Here is a 24691-nt window from a genome sequence, read left to right as displayed (position 1 = left end):
AAACCTGAACGTAATAACCATAACATTCAATTATAAACTTTCACATCCAGCACCACAACATCCACGTACACGATTCATCACGTGTATTTGTACAAAATAGTTTTTGTCCGTCTTTGTAGTTTTATTAGCAACAGCTAAATTGATGACCGTCATCATGTCCTCAGGACTGCGAGCATCGTCTACGTTGATCGATGGCTCTCCACCAGACATTTCAATTTAATCACCACTTAAATCACAAACTGTTTCTGGACTATTTCATAAAATACTTTTTGCTCCAGCTTTTACATTGTCAGTGTTATTGTTTTTTGTTTTGGACTTGATAGAACATGATGGATCATTAGAGCCCAATTCAATTACAAGTCTTTCAACTTCGATAATATTAAAGCTGAAAATGTTCGTGACCTTGTAGAAAATAATGAAACCTGATATACCTACGCTACAAGTAATTCTCTTTATACTGAAGAATTTGATTAAATATTCATACATTTGGGACGTTCTCGATACACAAAAGCATGTAGCCTGAATTGAATTAACCCACACATAGATAACATCTTTACTAAGTAAATTACTCTTAGAACAGTTCATGTTACTGCGGTGCTCTCAACATGATTTATTGTTGAACTTTATTAATTATAATCTGTTCCGCTTGTTAGTTCATCTTGCGATGTGTTTAATGGAATTGCTGGAGGTGAAATATGTTCTATTTTATTCTGTGATAGATTTTCATTATATTCGGTTTCATATTTTTGCTGGGTCTCTGTACTTTTATAAATAGGTAGATTATTGATTTATGATTCGATATTAGTACTTTGCGTATTATTTTCAAGGAATATGAGAGTTTTGAAACCCTTTGCCATTTTTCAACAAAATAGTCCTATCTATACCGACTGTAGACTACATTTAATGAGAACAGAATATATGCATTCAACTGCAGCTTACCTCTTAAACGCAGACTTGAAAAACCCTCTAAAGATAGACATATTGCTCAATCTTTTCCTTAAGGGCTCTATGCGGTATTGATACAGAGGCGAGTGGAGCCGAGAGCTATTTCAATAGCGTTCTTCAAATAGTATGCAAAGCTAAGAAGTTGGAGTACCACTACTGATACGTGTATTGTAAATACTCGTTTTGTTTATATACGTCAATAGGTGCATGAACAATGTAGATTGGAATTCATAGGAGAAAATATTGGTATTTTAGATTGACATTCAAATTGGGCTTGGCAAAAAATATTTCCTACCATCTTAAAATAGGTAAATTTCAGTGACAAAATTATTGATATTTTATGACTTCTTATTTTCGACTCTCTTCCAAATATATTATTACAGCATTGGTACTTGTATTTCCAATTTTGATGACGTTTGACGTATCTTACCTTTAAAATAGAACGCTGCACTCTTTTCCCTGCATCAGAATCATATATAACAGTTACATATAAATTGTGTTAGTCTAGAAATATTGCAATTCCCAGCATCTACTATTACAATTCCGCTTTTGTTTCTGCTGTTGTCTCGATAAATATACGATTTATAGAGTTTACATTTACATCGTTTTCCTTGGTTTAACCTGTACGTGTATATATTGAAATTCAAGATATGTGCCATACTTACTATGATACTTAAACGTGAGCTCATTCTTTTAGATGACGTTTTCGGAAAGCATTAAATATAATCAGATTTATATGACCTAAGTTATATACCAAAAATGGCTAGTGTTAATTAATGCTATAGATATTAAAGGCGTTTCTAATTTAGCTTAATATAGCAGGTCTCAGAAATATCTGAGGGAGCAGCATTAATCTGGCAACAAAAAGGGGCTTAGCGCGCGTCAACGCTACCGACACACTAGCCAGGGTTCGTTGCCCGTTAAAAGTCACTTTCGCCAACACAATTTCAAGATACGTCTCCTCCTACAATTTATGGCGCTGTCGCAAAGAGTCACTCACTTTTTACAAGAATCCCGGGGTGGAACTTGGGATTTTTTCTCTATTATTAATAATAAATTCGATGGGGGACCCGAAAGTTGGTGCCAAAACTTTAATGAAAGATGGATGCTGTATTTATTTTATAATGCTTTTTGGGGGGGTAGACCGAAGTGCTACTAACTTTAACGCATGTTTTATTTATTGAGCTTATACATACTGAGCCAAATCATTGTGACGTAAAAGTGTGGAATGCATTTATATCTAGCCAATGTAAAACCTTATCGTGTAATAGTGCTTCATGAAGTCAATTCTACACAACTTGGCAGCTTACTTAAGATGTTTGGAACAACGAAACAATTTGGAACTCTCAACAAACTCATGCATAATTATTATTTACGTTTAGTGCACTCTGCTAACAAAATATTCTGTTAATGGATTAGTGCAATCTTAGGCTTGCATGCTCGCGTGTCGGCGTGGGGTATTACATCGGCTGTTCTATTAAAAGCGTGACGGTATAAGATGCATGTATTGATTGCAGTTCTGCATTTATAGGGCAGGCTGTACTAGTTAGTGGTTTAGACTTGCACTGTCATGAGTTTGCTGTCTTGTGGTGAGTTGTTTCTAATCATCTATAGTTATGAGAAACCGTGTACTTATTCTTATGAGCAGTCATAATATGTCGGTAGCGAATATGAGTCAGGGTAGTAAGTATTATGTAGATTTCAGATTATTTTATTAATTCCAGTGTTGATGGCGACGAATTTAGTTTTTGGCACCTCTTCATCCATGCTCAAAATCAAATGTTAATGCCATCAAACTTTAATGTTCAAAACTCATAATACAATAGCAATACACACCTATTTCGCGGCCAGAACCACACCTCCAACGTAATCCACTCACGGTTCCCCAGAGCCCGTAGTTTTTAAGCAATTCCCGACCTGTACATTCAATTAAAAATTAGAGTACTTTAAACAAAGGGGCTTGGGGAAAGTGGAACGAGCTCTCTCCACGTTTGAAACGCGTTTTAGTCGCGTTTTCTCAGCTTCTCGTGGTGCAGGAAAACAATTAAACCCTTCGCTTGTTCCAGGGAAAGTTTGTGGGGAACAGCGGCATCCGTCTCCTTTGTATCTAAAGTGGGCGATCCGAGTGATAGGAGATAGCGGTATTGATGTATCGGCAAAATATTCGGAAAGATTTCTGAAATTATTTTTTAAAACATGTGTTAAAAATAAATAAAATGAATATGGAGTAGCACTGGAAAATATGAAATGGAATATCAGAAATATTTTTTCCATTTTACAAATTAAAATAACAAAATTACTGTAGGTATATTTTCGAGCTAAGAAGAACAGCGTGATCATTATTTTTCCGGCGTTTTTGAATTTATTATTCATTTGGTAGTAGGTGCCATCAGAAAAAAAATGAGGATCGTCGAAGTGTCTATGCTTGTAAAAATTCTGAGCCAGTGCCAATTTGTGGCGAGTGCTTGGCACTTGATAAATCTACATTATGCCTTGCCACGTCTTCCTAAAGTAGTGGGAGTTTAGCTCCTTTTTTATCCATATTTTAATAAATTTTGATGTATCTTGCTTGCGTCCGAGAGAATCTAAAAAAATGCTACTCGAGACAAATACGAGTTCTGGAAGTTAGTTTATTGTTTTTGAACAGTCTACTTTCAGTAGTCTGTATTTCGTCTTATTAAAGAGTATCTACCGTTTACCTTGTTACTGGGTACTGAGCTGGAAAGCTCTTAAAGCTGATGAATACCTCGATTAAAATCATTGAAGCTTAATCTAAAGTGTTTAGTAACTTGAGGCAACCCCTAAAAGATTTGGAGAAACCAACAAATAACCAATATATCTTTTTTTAGGCTCAAATTATAGTTTAATCATATTTTTGGGGTTTTCTTCTTATAAGCTTCTGAATCAGGCCATGACAGAGACTAGAAGCGGCCGCGATGAACATTCGCTAAATACGGCTTCTCTTACCTTTCGAGTCAGTGCTGAGCGCTCATGAGTTCAGCTGACGTCTCACCCGTAAGGGCCAAAAATGTAATTCGTGCATCCGCATGTAAATGCGGATGCACGAATTACATTTTTGGAAACAATTTTTTTTATATTAAAATTTTCAAGTCATATGTCCATCTTTTTAATTTATTCTGGTGTAATAAAATGAAAGGTTAAGGGGGAGGCCTTTGCCTAGCAGGGGGACAGCCTAGGCTAATAAAAAAAAAAACAACAAAATGGTGTAACAACCTAAAAAAATCCACTTTTTAACACATAAATTAATAGCGTAGGTATTTCCTCAGTCAATCACTAATACCAAAAAAAAAACTGCTATTTGACCTTTCATCATAATCCTACTCTACCTAATTTAAATTGACTTGCTATTCAGTCTAGCAGCTGAATGAAAGCTTAAAACAACTCAACCTTATATTTTAATACAAAATTATGGCACGCAAGTGAACTAAGTAGGGTTATTATGACAGCAGAGTGGTTTGTAATCAACTTGTCACTACATACTTAGCTTTTCATGTCGTTACTACACTTGTGGTATGAAAACCATAGCTACGGGTTAAAAATCTAGACTAAAATATATATAAGAAGTCAATAAGAAAATGTAGTAGAGAACTATTTTTGCAGTCACTTTTTATATGATTCTGAGCAAATGTTATCGTTGAAAAATAACACGTAATAAAACTAGGCGTATCATAATCAAGAATATACAATACTGGAAAAAATATACATACCTAGTTCAAATAACATTGAAAAATAATCGAAGAGTATCAAAATCATGATGATGATGATGTTCTCCTAGCCGATTATCGGCTACGGCGGCTGTTCTCATGTAAGGAGATTAGCCAACTGCGCAGGACATATTATAGTGCACGAGCATTTGCGCAGACACAGGTGCACTCACTATTCCTTAACTCTCATAGCCCGATGGGACGGCAATCCGACACGACCGGAAAGAGATCAGGCGCAGGACCGACATTTACGTGCTCTCCGATGCACGGGTGTATCAATCACCACCTTCCAGGCTCCGGGCTGCTATGTGAAAGTCTTCTAAAACCCACAAAGCGATTTCGGCCCGACTCGGGAATCGAACCCGAGACCTCGTGCTCAGCAGCCGCACTTGCGACAGCTAAGCCAACGAGGCAGTAAAAATCATACCGAATGTTCAAAGGCCAGTTATATGTTTTATCTACAGTTTATATGCAAACTTTTGTAAACTTAAAAAAAAAACCTATTTTATTCCACACGGTTGCATAACCGCCCGTCACACCGAACTGTAACGACCACTCCGTTTTCAATTACAGTATAATTGTGGCTAAAGCCGTAATAACGTCGGTACCCGGCAATTTAGTACGTCGAACGAAAATTCCATTTGTTTTTCACTGTGTAATAGGCGGTTAGTCTGGCGGTAGCATCGGTCTAACAATGGTGCCATTTTGAGTATTGTAACGTAATTTTATGTTATCTTTTTAAATACGTTAGCAATTTTCTTTGTATACCTTTATTTTTCGAAAATTTACAAAAACTAGATATAGACGTGTAAAACTCAACATCTTTGTATCAACTCTCAAGTTATCATTAGGTACAATAAAGTCAAGTATTTCAGTCATCAAGACATAACATTGAGGTATTGCATGAATATAAAAATGCCGATATTCTATGTAATATTATAAAAAGCAAAATATCATCCGAAAAACGAACCATCATCCTAATATTAAACCACAGAGTAAAAACTTAAGAAAAACTTCACCAAAACACTTGAGACAGCCACAGCATAACCAACGCTTACAGTATACTAGCACAACTCTTGAAAAAAAGTAGCGTGACAGTACGAAATAATATGTCCTGAGTCCTGAGCAATTTACAACGATTACACTGAATATTACAGGTTTTTTTTTCATATTGAAATAGTGGTGGAATGACACTCGCTGACAGTTTCCTACCATTAACTCTATTTGATGTAATTGCTGTAGTTTATTTCTTAATGCAGTTGCTGCTATTACGGGTTTATTTATCCAACTGCAGAGGGAGCTATGAGTGTATCTTTCTATGTGTATGTGTATATGGAAGGAATGGGATTTAGCGATGTAAGTGTAAATAACTTATGATTTGGACAGTCTAGTCTACTGTATAAGTTACAAGTAAAATTAGAGTGTGCAAGCAATGTGTGGCTGAAAGACAGATATTCCATTATAGATTCAACAGACTGATGCAAACTGATGTGACAGAGAAACCATACTTATCTTTCTTTTTCTTTATTTTCAGGTAAGTAACTGCTAGCGCCATCTACACGCCACATAATTTAACAACACTTTCATAAACATATTCCGTAAGTATTAACAAAAGAAACTGTGGCGACCACTCTCTCTTAGCCGTAAACCTTCCACTAATATACTCGTAATAATATTTTGTCCCTTTTCTCATAAACAAAAATATGGTGGGCCTCATAATTCCCAAAGTTATATAGGTGGGTCTGGGCCGGTCTGTACCGGGGAGTGTATTTACTTAAAGTGGTCTACAAAATTATTTAAACTTAAAACCGAAGCAAACTTTGCGAGCGGTAATAACTCCGCCGAGTGTTTGTCAACTACTATTGGTAAAAGTCACAAGTTTATCGTCTGTGCGAATCAAAGTGAGAGAGATATCGGCTCACAGTTGTCACTCATCCAGTAGATAAATAGTGAATGTCGGAAGATACTTTAAACTGCTTACATTTCTTTTTCATTTTTTATTCGTTTTTGAATTTCAGTAGCAACCTATAATTTCACAATTTTGAAGTAAAATGAACAAATGAATAATTTCAGAGTTCACATAACAAACCAAAAATATGAACAACTATTTTAATACACAGGAATAATTATTTATAATGTTTGCAGTGATGACGTGGTTAATGAGCAATAAACAAAATATTTATGTACATTTATTTTATTGAATATCAAATAGATACACGTACGCAAATAAATAAATGCTTTTATGTACCTACATATTTTATTTTACTGAATAAGTTATGTCTATCACAGAATATTTTACAGTTATTGATTATTGAGCTGGCTATAGGTATATAAATACATTTTTATTCAAAAAATTATATTTAAATATTAATTGACATTACTTGATCTAAACTCACAAGAATCTCACTTCTATTTTTAACATCTAAAGTCGATCCCAATCCAGACGACTCATAGTAACTTCCAAGTCGAAACTCACTTACTAATTCAAACTTAACGAAAAATCTTTTAATTTAGCAATATTGTTACGGGACCCACATCTAAGCAACTCCTACTGTACAACTTTCCTTTACGACCTCCCAGTCCTTGGGTTAAAATTCTGTGGGGACAATAAATTTGTAAATTTTACCTGACTCGTCTACTTCATGTCCCTAAAACAGAGTGCGTTAAATAAATAAGAGGGTTCAAAAATATATTTTAGGATTTATTTAAATTTTCATAAGCAAAGGGTTGCAAAGTCTAGATTAAAAGGGGAATAAAATAAGTTTTCTGTTAAAAGTACCCTGCATATTTTCTTTGCTTTTACCAAGATGGGGAAACATGTACAAAGTTGTTTCAAAATGTACTTGAATGTTTCAGGGATTTGAGTTTTCTTTTTCAGAATGAAAATGTTTTATTTAAGTTTGTAGTCCGTTATTATTAGTTAGTACATTTTTAATGCTTATAACGAAAGTCCTAATACAAAAATTCTTTGCAACGTTTGAGTGTTTTCGGTCCAAAAGCTTAATTTGGGTTTAAATTGAAACAATTTAATTCAGAGCAATTTTATTTTAATTTTTGGACTAAGAACATCTCACTCAACGTTTTTGAAATAATTTTCTGTGAATATTCAAACTTCAATTTTTATCAAGGTGGCTGAATTTGAAAGCTTTCCTCGGCGCTTCTTTTTAAGATAAGTTTTAAAAGATCCCTTTAAAATTTAGGTCGTCTCGCCCCTTACTATTTGTGAGACCATTTTTTACCATTTCAGCGTAATTGAATTACATTAAGAATTCATTCATTACAAATAAGATAATAATTTTGAAAATTACTCACAAACTATATCTTTTAAGCACTTTCAATATCGACATAATTACATGCCACTTCACTGTAGGCGTACATCACTACACTCAACCCGCCACTACCCGCGCCGGGGTACCCGCGACCACCAATGTATTACCGTCAAATTGATTTATAATTTCCATCATTTGCCCAGTCAGCTGTGCGCCTCCGGGAATTGATTTCCATTCAAATTTATGTTACGCATCCGTAAATAACTCATAACCGAATAAAAAGTACGGTTCATTGGACACTTTGCGAGTTAATAAAGAGAATTTACATTTTTATAATAATTATTGTTGAGCGTTGACGGGGCGGAAGGTTTTGTGATCATAATTTTGTAGATGCTGTGTTTTATAGATTGGTTTTGTGTTGTACGTCGTATTTTTTGTATTAGGAAAAATATTATTTTAAACCCATGTTTCAGCTGTTGCAAAACAAATGAAGGTCTATTTAGTTCTAATTTGACTTTTAAACCGTTCTTGCACTTTATTTAATGTTAGCTAATCTTGTTCAATAATATAAACCCACATATTTTGTATTTACTTCATGAAAAGCTTAGTACTGGTTTCATGTCCACAAATCCGCATACCAACAGGATACCTGAAATCTTAGACTCTGTTTAGCATCACAATGCGAAATTATCTCGAAATTACTGCACGAAGTCGGTAAAACGGTGACTTCATCTAGACACGGTTCCGACTAGTAATGTGGCATTAACAACTTTATTACCCCACTTCGCTCGTATGACTGAATGCTACTTATTATTCACCTGAAATTTCATTTCGACTTACAGTCACGTGCACAAGTGATAACACCGACTAATCTCGGGGAATTATGCACCCATGAAAATGTTCTAATTGAACCTCGACGACTTTAGGAGTTTCGAGTTCTCTCACCGTTCGAATTGAAGTTCGTTATATGTTTTCACTTTTGCTTGTGAGTGTACGCTCATAAAACAAGTACAATAATACCCGCGCCTCCAGATTGAGCCGTTATTTCAACGCGTCGGTCATTATGTAAATTCGGGGTGGGAATTTTAAATTTTCCTTTTACACTTATTTGATTAGGGTGCACAAATTGTTTCATCCCTCGAGTTTACTTAGGCGATTTCAGTATGCCGACGAAAATCCACTGCTAGTAGATTATTTGGGTTTTATAAGGGTCCCAAGCTACCTTCAGGATTTTCCACGGTCAAAACAAATTTGCTTTTTTATAGGCCTATAAAATTGATGGCTCCAAATATGCTATATTTTATATTCTTAAGTGTGCTTTTATTTGCGTTATAACGCTCTGAATATTGATTTATTAAGACGTTTTCCTGTATAATTTGTTAGAGAGGCAATTGGGCTTACGCATTGTTATTGGAAACAGTTTATTGGCAATGCGTTTCATTTTGTGTTATGTACGCATATGGAGAAAATATCTTTAAAACGAAATAGTTTTATATGACATTTTTAAAAATGTGAAAAAAGATTACTAACTCATATTAAAGAAAATTTCGAAAATTCACCACCAAATTCAGTCGCAAACTATCTTGGTACCTGAAAAATGTATCATATCAGTTCGACGGGTTACATAAGCCTAGTTCATATCAATCGAAAAGTTTAAACATTTATAGCTGAACATAAAGTGTTCTGATTGATTTGAATCGAGTACCGATGTATCGATTTATCACGTAGGTATCGATTTATTTTTTGGCCAGAAGAGTAGTTTTTGTGATTTATGGATATTGTAGGTTAGGTTAGAGATGGATTAATTTAAATCTTGGGATTGGATTGTAGCGTATTTTAGTTATTATATTTAGTCGGTTATGAGTTCGATTTTTAGAATGCTAGAATTGTTGCACATCCTACTTATATTATAAATGTGAAAGTTTGTGAGAATGTATGGATGTATGTTTGTTATTCAATCACGCAAAAACGGCTGGACCGATTTGATTGAAATTTGGTATGTAGATAGGTGATACCCTTGATTAACACATAGGCTACTTTTTATCAACACACCACGCGGGCGAAGCCGCTGGCGGAAGCTAGTTTATTCATATAAACTTGTCTTGACTCCCCCTATTTCGTAGTCTTTCGATCTCAGCTTTTGTTTTAAACACTGTGGTATAATGTTACCAAAATAGACACAAAATCTATCACACAGATAATATTCCTCGAATCCCAAAATTAAGAGCACTCAGTTTCCCAACAAAAATCACTCGATTCTTCAGCACAAAATCTCAAATAATACAAATTCACGTGAACCCAAATCGGAGTACCAATTAAATGAATTGCTCAAACGTTTAAATTCGTAATCAAAGTGAAGAACGAAGTACGTCATAATATTTGAACCGATGTTAAGTTCTAAAGAGATTTTATCGTCGAGTGAGAGGTCACCTTTAGGGTCACAGAGGTTAAAAAGGTTGGGAATGGCGACCTTATTATTGAACTTACAATTGACATGTCTTATTGTGATTATGGTATGATATGGAACAGGTTAAGGAGAATAGATAAAGAAAGTGGTTTTATATCTTTTTCGGTATTGAGAAGTCATATCAAAAAAATAACACTGCTAAAAATAGAACAGTTAAATCACAAAAAGTTTTATCATACTCCATACCATTAATTCAAAGAGACATTTAAAATTTAACATCGCAAAATACTCAAGTCACTTACTACACTTACCTAATTTTAGCACCAACGTACATTTTACCATGTGAACGTACCTTTACTCGAAAGTAGTAAATTTTCATCACACTACATCCTCTAAATCTCAGCTTACCTTTAAAGATAAACCCTCTTACAGTTTATACCGTGTCACCACGTTTCACCTCGCTATTTGAAAAGGCTAACATTTTAATCTAAGTTTAGAGTTACCTTAACAAAAGCTTAACGTCCGATATTAGGTGCTTGAAATCAATTACCTGTCCTCTGATTGGACAATTTGTCGTCGGCTAATCCCTTGCAGGCGATCGATGGTAACTAAATTATCTCGTCAGGTGAAACCGATAATGGGTTTTGAGATGCTCGGTTTGCATAGTTAGTTGTTTTAATTACAGCTAGTGACTTAATTTACGTATTGAGAGGTAATTAGATTGGTGCACAGTATTTTTTAGAAAGTCTTCATTTTTATCTCGCGTATTATTCACCTGTGTCTGGGGAGAGATATACTTCCCACAACAGGATAAAAGCCTATTATATTACAGCAACTTTCCATTCCAAATCTGTTCTTCTTTTAAAGCCTGATTGAGGAAATAACTTTGCTTTATGTGGTTAAAATGGCAAATTTTAAAACCATTCTTTGTTATTTATAGAATTGAAAGATTCTACTAACATTATTGTACTATAAAACATCAGAAAATGGGGTTACGTAGCACTAATCCCTCAAGATATGATATCGGAGTAATGGTCTCATCAGGCGCTTGATTAAAGACTTAATCGCTTGCCAGATTTCCAGGCGCGCGATGTTTTGCATAAATTAGGTTTTATAACCAAGTACATTATGATATTATGATAGAGATTGATCGCGTTTTAGTTTTAAAGGAGGAATTTTATAATATCTAACAAAATTACAATACACACACAAGACTTTGTTCCATTTTTTAGGGTTCCGTAGCCAAAATGGCAAAAACGGAACCCTTATAGTTTCGTCATGTCCGTCTGTCCGTCTGTCCGTCTGTCCGTCTGTCACAGCCGATTTACTCGGAAACTATAAGTACTACAGTGATGAAATTTGATGGGAATATGTGTTGTATGAACCGCTACAAAAATATGACACTAAATAGTAAAAAAAAGAATTGGGGGTGGGGCCCCCCATACATGTAACTGAGGGATGAAATTTTTTTTTTCGATGTACATACCCGTGTGGGGTATCAATGGAAAGGTCTTTTAAAATGATATAAAGTTTTCTAAAAAACATTTTTCTTAAAGTGAACGGTTTTTGAGATATCAGCTCTCAAAGTCGTAAAAAGTATGTCCCCCCCCCTCTATTTTTATAACTACGGGGTATAAAATTCTAAAAAAAATAGAGGTGATGCATGCTAATTAACTCTTTCAACGATTTTTGGTTTGATCAAAGTATCTCTTATAGTTTTTGAGATAGGTTGATTTAACTGTAATTTACGGAACCCTTCGTGCACGAGTCCGACTCGCACTTGGCCGGTTTTTATTTTCTATTTTTACCTTTTCATCTATTGGGCAGAATCTGAGAGTTTTGAGTAAATACGGTGTACATAGTACATAAAAAAGTACTTTAACAGTGATCAGGTTACATCTTCACTGCAAGCCACGTTACAGTTTAAACCACTTTTAGCTTTACCTAAGATTTTGAAGAACTAAAAATATTTCACTTGACCTCCGTACATCAAATTATCTACCACCCAAGGTCAACATATGACCTAACCTTTGCTCGTTAGACAAAGTTGCCCAAGTGCTATAATTTCTTACACAACATGTCTGTCGGACTCTAATCTAACTTGTACGTCTATAATTTGATTCTCCGGACTAGATTACTGAGTAAGGTTCAACCTTGCCTGTAAATCTAGCTGGACGTAAGTGGCTAATCAAATTCTAAGCGAAAAAAGATCTGGAAGTCTGCAGTCGATCGTTTTATATGAGGTTAAAAAGCTTTAATAACTTACCTATCCCATGAGTCATATGTGATACACACCGATTGTTTAACTATTGTGTCTGCATTGTGGACAGTGAAGTGGTTAAAAAGTTTGTAATTAAAGCTTCTTCCAGTGTGTTCAGCTAGGCATATAAAACTGTAATATTCAAAAAACTTTTGTTTGTATGGCATTTTTTATGTTACAGAAGATAGTCATTTACGCCAATCACAGATACTTTTAGTAGGTAATAAACCTATTAAAAAAAAAATGGCTCTTAAAAAGTACTTTTGGAAACATTAGGTAAAGACCAAGATATGGGCGACCAAACAAATAAAATCAAATAAAAATACCATTGATTACCTCCTCCTTTTTTAGAAGCCGGTTAAAGAAACAATATCTATTGACAGATTCCCAATAAAATCTCCCTAAACCAGGTCACAACACTCCTAACATTTTTCACCAGCAAGCTCACTAAGTCAACACGAGTAGAACCTGCATTGCGTCGAAGGGCACCCTCAAGGTCAGTCCTCCCTCGCGAAGAAAGGTAATCCTTTACTAAGTACTCTACACGAGACAGCTGTATTTTAACTGATATTGTTCTTTTGGGAACTGGGGTATTTACGCGTTATAATGTTATAACTTAAATAACACATTGTACTGAAGGACCTATCGTTTATGAAGTCCAAAAATATTTTTTTTGAAAAAATATGATATTAGGATTTAAATCAACTATTGCAATATTAGGATTCTATGTGAGTAGCACGTAATTTTTTGAAGGTACTTTTGAACATGGCGATTTTGAAAGAGTCTTTAGAATTTCAACAGGTTTCGAATTGTCGATCATCTTAGTTTAAGTCTACTGTTGTTAGAATAACAATAAAGACTTTATTGATTGAAGTGACAACACTCTATCATTATTTGATTGCATCAAAGGGAAGTAACAAATAAAATATCCCATAAAAAAACCACCTGAAAATTAACCACACATCATCCCCTAAAAATAATATTACTATCAATATAATAACATAAGACAATCTTTCCACACTTCGAACCCATTTCTATATCGAACCGTAAATGGTCTCAATACGAACGATTGTGTTAACACGCCACTGCACTAAGTAGGGATTAGTACGTCTCTGAAATCTATATTATTGCTTATACTTAAGACAGAATCGCTTCTCGGTCGTTGTAACGATGTATCGATATTAGGAGCTCGATACCGATATCGATTTGAGAGAAAGTGTTATGTTAAAGAAACAGTATGAAAATAACGGAGACAGGACTTATGCGTACAGGCTTTGTTATCAAATAAAATGTTAAAAAAAGCTTGCAACGTCTAAGTTCACATAAATTCGTTCAGCAATTTCTGAGTAACTGGCCTAACTAATCTACCTACAATCCAAATGCAATAGGTATCCACCTCCATTTATTTAACCCAGCTTAACTGACCATCCTTTGGCCACATTTAAACACCCAAAAATGTCCCAACACATTGATTACAGAGTCAATACAACACTTACAAAGGACGATTGCCAACAAAAGGTTTTAGAAAATTTGCCTCGCCAGTTCCCAATGTAAAAAGCTATACGGTATAACAAAAGTCATGAAGTTCTCTTTGACTCCTTTTTATTCGGTGGAAATAGGGAAAAAGTGTTCCGAAAACCGTTCGCTACGGTGTTCGCGACCGTTCCAGATATACTCGAAGTATATACTTTGTGCAAACGAGCGTTTGATAGGGGCCCGCCTGGATTTAAATGCTGTTTGCTAGATGTGTCTGCAGAACGTGTGGGGAGGCGTGGTATTGTTTGTGAGTGGGACAGACGTGACTCAGACTTTTGGTGCGAAGAAATGTGTGTGGAAGTAAATGTGGTTTTCATTGCTGCATTCTGTGACCGATGTTTTGAAACTATATTTATAGAGAAGGAGTAAAACCTTCAGGCTGATAGTAAAAATATTACGATTTCAGTTAAGAAGTAACTTAGATTTAGACAATTGGTTGTACCTACTTCTGATTATGCAGTTTTTTATTTTGATTCTCCTAGTTATTAATACGCACAATGTTTGCATCATTACTGAAACTCTTCCATTTACCTCGCATCATTGTAGCTACATATCGCATAGTATCGCTATCTATGAGCGCTGAGAGGGATTACAACCCAAGCTTATATCTTTTATGATAAAATTGCGGCCAGACGCACCCTAATAACTCGCCTATAACATTAATTAATCTTGCTCACATTGTTTTCTTTTATTTACGAGCGTTCTGATGTTAGCGTTTGGGATTAACGCTATTTGAAAGGAAAAATATTTACCGGCGTCTCTGTAACAGATAAAATGTGGGAGTATATATGTAGTTGAAAAATTCAACTCAGCGATCAAAATTTTATGCAGCCACATTTTTTTATAAGTCTGTTCATTAAATATTTTGTTTCGTCAGTCTTTAGTTCAAGTTGTAGTTTCCCAACCGTTTTGCCAACTACTTCCCTTTAACCAAATATTTAGATGACAATAGAGGTGTTTCTTAATCATCCCAAATGCATTGAGATTTACTGTATCTCTCCAGCGCAGGTCTTTGATCTACTAAAATCTACATCAACAATAAATTGCTCATGGGACTATCTCTTAGAAACTTTTGGCAATCTGGGCATATGTAAAGAACCCTATCAAGATTTGAAACTACCTCTAGTCACAATTTAGGGTCCCTCAAATCTAGTAACAAATCTACCTTTATCACAAGATAGACTACATTATAAAAGATTTAATATGTAGGGTACGTCCTAGAGACAACGTAAAGAATGTGGGTGCCACATGAATTGGAGGGGCACTCTATAAAATGCCTATCTTTCCGACCAATCAGAGCGTCTCCACAAGACGGATAGAGGTAATATTGGGTTAGTCGGCGACGCAGCCAAACCACTATTTGCCGTCATTTCGAATATTTTCTACGGAATACGAATGAATTTTCAGTGAAATATAACGATAGGAAGGTATTAAATTTTAATTTTGTTGAATGCAAGAGTTTGTGGGATAGTCAAGTGTATTAGTTTATTACAGTAAAATTATTACTTCATGCTTCATTCTCGAAACTCAACTGCTTAGACAAAAATATATGTTACAAAATTGACACAGCCTAAATAAGAACAAAACATAAATAAATAACTTACATATTCAGTTCCAAAAGCAGCTACTCTCACTCTCCTATTTAAATAATCTCTAAAACCGTACACCCTTGTCCGAACCTCCGCCCCAAAATTTGCATACCTGGACACAACAAAAAAGAGAAGAAAAAACTTAGTCCTCTTTTCAAAAATTCCCCAGACACTCTTACACAGCCATACGGTAGTCTAGAATAAAAAAAAAAACATCCTATCTTATCCAGTGGCGGCAATTTACTCCAATTTTTCGCGCTAGATATAAAATCTTTTAGCATTTAAACGCCAGCGAGGAAGCGCTTTTACGAATATGCTATGATAACTACGTGATGGTCGTGTCTGTCTGTCTACCAGTCTGTATTAAATATCAATAATCATAGGAGCATTAATCTAAGCTTGAATTTGAGACGATTTTATTTTGAAGCAGAGCTATGAGGCTCGATGTGACTCGAAAAATGTCTGACCTTGTAGAAATTAAGTCGGTGAAAAATAAGTCTATGCTTGATAATTTTATAAAACGAGTCAATGTGGATCTTCGTTTATATGATTGTGACTAGTTTCTAAGGTTTTATGACCAGCATTTTTAAAATGCCCATCGTACTCAAAAATTCCAATATGATGATGGCAAGCAAGCCCGCATATCAAACTTGTATGAAGCGGCACAGTGGCTGTATTATGCGAAATCTTCCGTAAAATTGACGTTTCAAGTCTCAGTCTCCTGGCCTCGTATACCTACGTCACTTAATAGAAAATTTAAAAAATCCACCCCTTGCTTTTATAAAGGGTGGTGCCGTAGGCGGGTTTTTAGTTTTTGAATTTCGTTAAAACTGTTAATGGGTTTTCGTGGGTCTTCTATATTTTTTAATCTTTTTGGCGGAATGAGGGAATGGATTTGATTACATTACAGGACCCAATTTATTTTGTGAAGTTTTTCTTGGTCTGGTTTCATCAGGGTTGAAATTGAAGGTAAATAAATCTTGAAGTCTAAGATTTACATTGGCGGGATAACATCGACAGGTAAAATCCAGTTTACAATGCAGTAGTCTAGTTTTCACTTTTTATAATTTTGGATATCCTTGTGATAAAATAAAATATAACATAAAACATACAACATTCCAAAAACACATAAGATCATCATTTTAAAAGTTGCAAGAAAAACCATAATTTTAAAAATATTTTATCAACTGCACCACAACCTGTGATTGTCAACTCCCCATCATTAAAATGAACCACCCAATCCTAAAATCGGCTTCATCAAAGACACGGTACCCTTCAATCTTAACTCAAACCAAGACGGATCGTCTCGCCGAGGTAGTCCGAACGTTAGCAAATTACTCCGATCAATTTCTGCATGCCCCGGGGATTTGCAAACGTTGCAATCTTCAACTTGTCATTGTCACGCTGAGGTGCGCGGGATTGACAACGGGGTCGCTGTCTGGTTTGTCCTATGTTGTTGTCTGGGTACCACCTAGGTATTTAAAAGTTGGATTTTGGGAAAATGTTTTTTAGTGGGCAATTAGTCTGGGATATAAATTATCAAAACAATATAAATTATTACATTATTGATATTGCACGGGATTTATATTATTTACTTGCCACATTGAACATTTTGGTTTTTTATTAAACGGTTTTATATTTAGCTCACCCCGTTTGTTTTTTTATTATTTTTTACTTATTTATTATTTATTCTTGGGTCAAATTTAGTAATTCAAAAATAAAAAAAACCTGTTACTTACCTATAAACTTACGTAGGTGGTCCCGGTTATATTAGACTAAAATAAAAACGTGGGGCCCTCTGAATCCTACCTATGGCAAAGCATATCTTTATACTTTGGTAAATCGTGAGCTCGGCGTTCGCTGGTGATTTCAGAGGGGCCCCACGTTTTTATTTTAGTCTAATATAACCGGGACCACCTACGTAGGTTTATAGGTAAGTAACAGTTTTTTTTATTTTCTAGTTTTCAGTGCACATAAGATAAAACCATTTAACTTAAAAGTTTTTTTACCGATTTTTCATGACACTTCCTTGAGGATGGTTTTCAAAGTAATAAACGAGCACACAAACATAACGAACTTAAGCTATGAGTAACATACTAACCCCTTTTTGATATCCGTACAAAAATAGTATCACGTGCGAAAGTCAATGAATAAATTCAAATACAATCCCACAGCTTATAGTTAAGCTTAGCTGAAACGGATCGTATTTCCAAAATGCAAGGTTTATTTTGCTGTGTGCGCTACATACAAAATGAAAACTGAAATAATTTATCTTATACATGATCAATTCTTTGTTAACTTCTCTGTATAATAAGGAGCCCTTTGTATTTCACAAGGTATTTCTAATCTATACTATTCTGATAAAGAGGAAGATTTTTTTTTTGTTTGTTTCCTAAAAGCTCCGAAACTACAAAACTGATTAGAAAAATTCTTCCACAGCTTTCCAACAGTGACATAGGCTATGTTATGTTGTTATTATGAAAACGGCTAGTGCTTTATAAGGTTTATGTTCTATTTATAGTCTTCTCTTAAAAAGCAAAGCCTAAGCTGTAATGTAACTGCCAGTAACTGCTATTGATTTTATATTGTTAGCTTGACACCTCATGAATATAAAATGTGAGGAGCCTGTAATGCGTGGCTATTGTCATGCCAATCGCTGTACTATACTGAACGTAGCTTATTTATGCTTCAACAGTTTGTATTATAGGTTTTAAGTACCTTCGTGCATTATTTAAAAAAAAAGATATTACACAAACAGCTCCTTGTCTACTAAGTCAATTGAAGAGATTTAAAAAATCATCATGGACAATTATTACACTAAAAATATTTTGATTTCGGTCTATGTAAATGTTCCTTTCAAGTTCTGTAAGTTTTAGAGCTCTTTATACAGAAACGTCTTTCATTCATTGCATTACCGACTTCTGCAAAATTCACGTCTAACGAAAATAAATACGTAGGTGTGAATCACACCCACACCAAAACTAAAAGCAATTTTGTCACTCGAAGCAATCTAAGCACTCTCTCAAGCAATTCATATCCATCAGCTTGCAGCAAAGTTGCCCACAAAAGATCAGAATGCAGCCCATAATGCAACAATAAGTCGTTGGTGCACGTTGCCGACTCGCGTTTCGCATGACAAAACCCCGTGGTATTCTAATAAATTTCTAAATCGACATAAGTCGTTTCGTATTCAGTATGGCGACGCGGATTCGTGAACACAATAAGATCATGTTACAAAGGCCCGTGTTTTGCATATCTGCGGAGATCGTTTCTAGAAGACGGTGTTTGTCGTACGATGTTTTGCTGCGGCAGGTTTTTTTTCGCGTTTTTTTGGTTATGCGGTTGCAGTTTTCGCGGGTTGCGGTTTGGTGTTTTTGTTGCTGTTAGTTTTTTTGTAGCTGAGTGTTGATTGATTGATTTCTATTTTCTGTAAGTTGCAAGTATAAAATCAAGTCCTTATAATTAGGTTCATAGCCTTTTGGGATACATACCTTAATATCACCAACTGAAAATATTTTTTTATATATGAATGGCTACATAATTATGCATCTGCATATTTATTTATTTATTTATTTATTTATTTATTTATTTATTTATTTAATAAGTACAGTGACAGACTACAGGTTAAGACAATCAAGAAAAACAATAGTTAGCATAAAGTACAAAATACCAAGCATAAAGCAAAATATAATGCAAAAAACCAAGCTACCCTTAGCCAAAGTATGTAACTAAATAAAAATGGGAATTCTTGCTAAAACCACAAATTGGGACCCCTCTTTCCCCCTTAACAAGAGAATCTATGATGCTAATACTAGTTTCCTATGTCGCATCCCCTCCGAGGGTGTGTCGGGAAGGGAATTATAATGAGGGTAGTCTACGCAGCCACCAGCCACGCATAAAGTGACAAAATCATTCCGCATCATGGGATTGCTTCATCAAGAACTGTGATTGAGTTTTGTGGTAGAGGAAATTGCAGCGAGGATGAAGAATATTTAATGTTTCTTGTGTGTCAATGTTGGTTTTGTTTTTAATGATCAGGTGTAGTGGAAAGTTAGCTTTTATTACGATTTGAGTTTTTAGCTGATGGACCACTTTTCATCTTTTAGTCTAAAGCTTTGCTTAAATGAAGATTAAGTGTCGTCAAAGTTACAATTGTGGTAATAATTTGAGCCAATATTAATTAAAATTCAGACTCAATTTAAATAGAAACTGATCAACATTTTTTCCACTCAAAATTTCAACATTTTCCCCAGAACTACTACAAACTCCCAGCTAATACTCGTTTCGTGTCCCAAAGTCTAATTCAACCCTAAAAAACCCATTCAACCCGTAATTCAACCCTGTAGTCGCTGCCACTGATTCCGTACCCCAAATATACCCAGTAAACGCTCTTACAACGACACAGTACGCCGAAGTTGCTCCATAAAAGCTCTTTTGCCTCTCCACCTTGCCTTTGGCATTTTGTGCCCGGTGTAGTTTTTCTTTTTGATTTTTTTCCAACTAGTTATTTACGAAATATGGTTAGTTATTTTAGTAATAATGTTGTAATGAGAATACTAAGAGTTTTTTTGTTACACCGCAAACTTTTAGTTAGCTGATAGTTTTTTGAGCACATAAATTAGTATGAAGATTAAGATCTGGCATATTACGAAGATCAGGTATTTAGCCAGTATCACACCGACTGAAAACTGATTGGAATCAAAATTTTCTTTATAAATATTGCCAACCACCGTCGGTTCGACTGTCAGCTGTCTGTTTAGTCGCGTATGTAGAATACTCTTAAATTATACATATTTTTTTGGCTGCCAATTTTGCAGTTTGTCGCGAAAATTGGCAATGTATGCCGTGTTCTCAATTTGAAATTAATTGGACGTTCCGAGAGTGGGGGTTGCCAGCATAAATCATTTCCAAGTAATCATTCATCAAGAACGTCAGTATAAATTATGGCGATGTCAATATCTATTGCATTCATGAATCAATTTAGTAATTAGAGATGCATTAATTTGATTGCATGGCTATAAAGAAGAATTTCATGACTGAAATATGGGTACTTCCATAGGTAATATGTGCCAATTTTGAAATATACTTTCGTAATTAATTTGAATAATTTGAAATTGAATGATGTAACTAAAGTGAGTTATAATTTTAGGCTCATTGACATAAAAAAACAAACTTCTAAGCGTTAAAAATATACCTACCTTTTATACATTAAAATTCCTTATAGCAACCCTTTTACTATCAAAGACACTAACCCTCTTAAAACAGTACTTGACGCGTTCCGTTTTATAAACCATAAACTGTTCCGATTTCTAAGTAAAAAGGATCGTAAAATACCCATAAAACTATGTTTTGGTGCGTAAATAAGCCATTTAGTAATACGTTTGATAGGTTGACTTCTCTGATAAGGGTTTTGTTTGACCTTGGGTGATGTTAATGGCTTATTTAAGAAATATCTACGAGTCGTAGATAAAAAGTTGTTAGTCGGTAAGAATAAGAGACTAAATAAATTAACAACAATAACACACAAGCGGAAATAAAAATAGTGACATCTTTTCAGTGCTCCAAACTAAATTATATTACCCTAGAAGCCCAATCATATTTAACTAGTTATAAAGCCCAATCATACGTAAAAATGACATGTAAAAATAAAACTTCAGAGATTTCCAATTTATTTCTGTTAATGAACTATATTTTTGAATGAGTTATCATAATTGAAGTTTTAATTAATAAATAAAATAGATTTTAAGTTAAAAAATACTCTTTATTAATACTATTATGGCATTTCAATCAAATCTTAGAAAAAAAACAACAAAAAAATCAAGCCTCTAACACTTTTTCTTAAAATTATGTAATTATAAAAAAAACAACTAGTTTTAAATTTTTTCATAAAATTAAATCGACTAGTAATAATATTTTATAAGTCTCTTAGAAAAAAACAGTCTTTATATACAGTCTTGACAAACATCAATGTTGTGTTCTCCACATACATCATTTGCAACACTGCGCTTTGGCCATCCACCTTTTTTTATATGAGCAAAATCCACAATAGCGTCGTTTTTTTGGTTCTGGCTCATCACTAATATTTTCTGATGATGATGGTACCATTCCATTATCACTCCAGACATCATCTTCAACTACACAATCTTCTTTCTCGGATTCCGAATCCAGCGGAGAATAATCGTCATCATTTTCTAAAATTGTAGCAATTTCGTCCTGGTTTAGCCGTTGACGGGACGCCATTTTGTATTCAACCTGAAAATATTAATATTATATGTAAAATGTAACGAAACAATACGATTAACTCAAATAAATCACAAATTTAAAAAATTTGAAACAATTTCAAAAGTTACACAAAGCCCAATTATACGTCAAAATGACGTGCAACCTCTCTATTACAACAAAATGGCGGCACTTACCGAGATGATGCAACTGTGTCCTGCGAGGTCCCAATGGCTACTGAGTTGGTTCAGAAGTTAGCGGCGATCTGACGGTAAACGTGAAAGTAACAGAGATATTTCGCCGCGGTATACGTCAAATTTACGTAGAGTGGGCTTCTAGGGTTAACATAAAGAAAAAAATGTTAAGAAATTTCTATTTTATTATAAATCACTGTCCAAAAATAACCCTTATACAAACCATTAGATTGAAGCCTTTTCCTCAAACTAACAACATAATAAGCATTCGCCGCCCAAATCAGGCAAACCGACGCAAACCCAACCCAATTACTAAGAAAACACGATTTACGCAACGCAAACTATTCTAAGCGCCCATTGTACGAGGTGTTGCCTGATTGAATAAAGAAAATTGCCAAGTCAGGCTTGCCACCTTCGACAATGGCCAACAAAGAGGTATGGGAACAAACAAATGTTGCCCCCTGTGTCTGCGTTTGGCATTTTCTAACTGGCTTTTGGCATTTCCCTACGATTGGTGCATGTTCAAGTAGTTTGGTATTTTGTTATTAGGTTAGATAAAATTGTAGACTGCCTTGAAAAATATTACGACCACGATTACGACGACTTTGATCGTATATTTTGAATTTTTGACAGTCTTTACTGCGGATTAACAATTTCCAAAAAATACCAAACTGCATACTCAAAAGGCAATTCGACAATACTAAATATGGAGATGAAGATAAAAAGGGGTGAAATGAATAAAAAACTCGTCCGAAACTCATTCGGTCGTTCTAAAACAAAAAGTAATCATCACAAGGTCGACATAGCGAATTGGTTCAGTGCTTCGAAAGCCCTCTCAACTGCCAGCCTTCAAATGCCCCGTTCACACAGAATTCGGGGTACAATGGCACCCCATATTGCGTAGATATTCCCCCAAGGAATTTCTTATGGAAATTTTCAATGCAAAATATCAATTATGTATGATATATGGGTTAATAAGTATATAGATTAAATTCTTAGGGATAATAGGTACAAAAAGGTTGTCTATTTTGGGTACACAGGTATTACAAAGTTTTGGGTAGCGGGGATAATTTGTTGTTGTATATTAACGTAGTTTAAGTTTTAATTAAGACTGTTATTTTTAACTCATTGCGTGGGCTGTCAGGTTGCCCTGAGTTTGGGAACTTATTAGGCCTCGGAATTACTTAGGCTTTGGTAAATTATTAATAATTTTCTTTTGTGTACATTGGTTATTTTAATATTAGTTTACTACGTTCCTACGTACGTTTCTGACTAGGTACTAAGATATGTATGTAAGATTGTTTAGAAGAGGGCACGCCACCATCGTGGCGGTAAGTCCCCTCTTTGAGGAGTGGCTCGGGAGGAGTCACGGCGCCCTCACGTACCGCATGACGCAGGTCCTCACCGGACACGGTTGTTTCGGGAGGTACCTGCACCGCATCGGTCGTGAGGAGGCGCCCGGGTGTCACCATTGTGCGGACAGCCCCGAGGACACGGTGGACCACACAGTCCAGGAGTGCCCCGCATGGGAAGGGCACCGCCGGGTCCTCGTCGAGGCTTTGGGCGGCGGCGACCTCTCGCGTCCGGCCCTGGTTCAGGCCATGGTCCGGGTCGAGAGGGAATGGGATGCCGTCGCCTCCTTCTGCGAAGCGGTCATGCTCGAGAAGGAGGAGGCGGAACGCCAGAGAGTTCGCACCTCTCATCCCGGCCACCGCGCTGGACCAGGTAGACACCATGGGCGCCGGGTGTCGCGAGATGACTCCCGGCCACCGTAGGCGTGGGTCTGTGGGCGGTGAGTTCGGGTGGCTCATCGTCCCTCTGTCTTTCTAGACGACAGACCCGTGTCGACGGCGCGCGTTGTTCCACGCGCTCCTCAAAGAGATGTCAGCAACCCCAGCGGGGCCCAGCAGGGCCAAGGCCTGCCGGGGCTGCGGGTTGTTCGAAAGAGATACCGCGGCCCTGGTACATAAAAGGCCTATGACGGAACACGACGATTTTAGTCAGTAAGAGTCTGACACTCCCTCACCGCTGCTAACCCACAGCGGGAGGGGTCATTTGATGATTTTACGTCGCTAAAAAAAAAAAAAAAAAGATTGTTTAGAAGCGTTTAAGTTATCGTTGTATGAAACGATTACAGCTAAGATAGATCGTATAGCCTCATAAAATTAAACTTGTAAGAAGATTGACTTATTAGATGAACTGTGCTACTTGTCCCGAGTATACTAAAACATGTATGCATACTTATTCCCTCAACCCGAAAGGTGTAAAGCACCTTTAAACCAACATTCGATGTCGAAATGGTAGTCATGTTAATAATGAACTTTGTTTAAATAGGGCGGTGACAATAAGCTGTAAATGCCAAGTGTTAATTACCAATGACTCGGCCTTTGTCTTGCATCGGTTCACATTGGAGGTGTTGGCTGGAACTGGTGTTATTTTGAATAGTGTTTGCTTTTGGCCATTTTCAATTTTTGGGTGTAATATTTTTGATCCAGATTTTTTTCCAGGATGGTTGTCTTGGGACTATATGTAAATTGCATTTTTAGA

The 24691-nt window shown here is 35.7% G+C and overlaps 1 protein-coding gene and 1 long non-coding RNA gene across 6 annotated transcripts in view; one reads left to right on the top strand and one right to left on the bottom strand.

Moving 5' to 3' along the window:
• Window positions 1–24691, top strand: part of LOC124629528 (CUGBP Elav-like family member 4) — a 572069-nt gene that overhangs the window by 130577 nt on the left and 416801 nt on the right. The gene's annotated exons all lie outside the window — the stretch shown is intronic.
• Window positions 21599–22289, bottom strand: LOC124629530. Its single transcript, XR_006984302.1, has 2 exons — window positions 22148–22289; window positions 21599–21983 (listed from the first exon to the last, which is right to left on the bottom strand). It is a non-coding gene; the product is annotated as an uncharacterized LOC124629530 (long non-coding RNA).

The sequence above is a fragment of the Helicoverpa zea genome, chromosome 4, assembly GCF_022581195.2.
Source record: "Helicoverpa zea isolate HzStark_Cry1AcR chromosome 4, ilHelZeax1.1, whole genome shotgun sequence".
In the NCBI taxonomy this organism is placed as follows: domain Eukaryota; kingdom Metazoa; phylum Arthropoda; class Insecta; order Lepidoptera; family Noctuidae; genus Helicoverpa; species Helicoverpa zea.
This window is presented reverse-complemented; position numbering and strand designations above follow the sequence as displayed.